The sequence below is a fragment of the Eptesicus fuscus genome, chromosome 16 (genome assembly GCF_027574615.1).
Source record: "Eptesicus fuscus isolate TK198812 chromosome 16, DD_ASM_mEF_20220401, whole genome shotgun sequence".
Lineage (NCBI taxonomy): Eukaryota > Metazoa > Chordata > Mammalia > Chiroptera > Vespertilionidae > Eptesicus > Eptesicus fuscus.
The window spans coordinates 24,807,280-24,808,899 of record NC_072488.1 but is presented as its reverse complement, the minus strand read 5'-3'; the positions used below and the strand labels follow the sequence as shown (position 1 = coordinate 24,808,899).

The 1,620-nt window shown below is 48.0% G+C and overlaps 1 pseudogene; it reads right to left on the bottom strand.

Annotated features, from left to right (window-relative positions):
* Positions 1 to 365: 365 nt before the first annotated feature.
* On the bottom strand, positions 366 to 1,340 carry LOC103305422 (60S ribosomal protein L12-like; annotated as a pseudogene).
* Positions 1,341 to 1,620: the final 280 nt, after the last annotated feature.

Sequence of the window (1,620 nt, the reverse complement as noted above, 5' to 3'; positions counted from 1 at the left end):
TCTGTGCGATGAGTCCAGCTTGTCAGACGAGGGTTTTGATTTCTGATGGGGTCAATGTCATAGTTTCTTGGGAATCAGGACTGGCCTAAACTTAAATGTTATATGATCAATCACTTCAGTTGAGGTGGCCAGTAGTGGTTTGGAAAGGCCAGACTGTCAGTGTAATGCTTGCGTGGGAAGCAGACTTTCAGGGAGCATGGGGTGAGCTGAGTGAGCTGTAGACAGTGGAGCTGAGGGGAAACACAGGTGAGAATTCCTTAGAACTTTCTTTTCACGTCATCAGAAGTCATTGTGGGGACAAGTATCAATTTTTTTTTTTCTGGTTGCCAAACCATCTTTAATGGAAATATCTTTTTTTGTAGTTCTCAACTAGCTGGGCATTTCACTGCATGACTGCAGATGTCATCTATGATGTCATGAGGGTGGTGGCCTTCAACACTGCAGCCCACAGACGGGGCAATCTCAGGATCTCTTTATGGTTCCAGAGAGTTCTCTAGCTAAAGATCAGTGCCACCTCTGCAGGAAAATATTGACAATCTCACCAAAAGTGATATTTCCCCTGTGCTTAATGGTTTGTTGTTTCTTCTTCTTCTTCTTCTTCTTCTTCTTCTTCTTCTTCTTCTTCTTCTTCTTCTTCTTCTTCTTCTTCCTCCTCCTCCTCCTCCTCCTCCTCCTCCTCCTCCTCCTCCTCCTCCTTCTTCTCCTCCTTCTTCTCCTCCTTCTTCTCCTCCTTCTTCTCCTCCTTCTTCTCCTCCTTCTCCTCCTCCTTCTCCTCCTCCTTCTCCTCCTCCTTCTCCTCCTCCTCCTCTCCTCCTCCTCCTCCTCCTTCTCCTCTTCTCCTCCTCCTCCTCCTCCTCCCCCTCCTCCTCCCCTCCTCCTCCCCCTCCTCCCTCCTCCCCCTCCTCCCCCTCCTCCTCCTCCTCCTCCTCCTTCTTCTCCTTCTTCTCCTTCTTCTCTTCTTCTCCTCCTCCTCCTCCTCCTCCTCCTCCTCCTCCTCCTCCTCCTCCTCCTCCTCCTCCTCCTCCTCCTCCTCCTCCTCCCAGTCTCTTGGCAGTTCTTTGAGGGCTTTGATAATCAGGGCAGAGGTAGAAGGTACTACTTCAATCTTTTCCTGCCTGTTCTGAATGGTCAGTTTCACTGTAATCCTTAGACCCTTCCAATCACCACCGGTTGTTTTGACAGTGTCATCACCAACCTTTTTTGGAGACAGGCCCAGGGGACAGATCTTGGGGGCCAAGGCAGACGTGGCACCGACTTCCTCACTGGTACATCTCAGTTATATGACATCTCAGTTATATCTTGTTGGGGTCAAGCTTCAGTGGCATGGTGGAGGCAGCTGGTGTTGGATGAACCTGGATTTGGGACCACCAAAGAAAGTCACACCTAAGCTTCCTCCAAGCTGAAAACCAAAGAAAGCCCCCTCAAATATCTATTTTAAGACAATAATTCATAGTGATATCCAAACCTTTTTTCCCCCTGAATATTGGTATACTCTTTCCCCTTCTTATACTAGCACACTCGTTCTATGACTTGTAAAGATAACCATGTATAGCTCGTTTTGGTTAGGCTAAGCAGTGTTTATCCATGAACTGGCATTAAGATTCTAAATGTCGTGGGCAC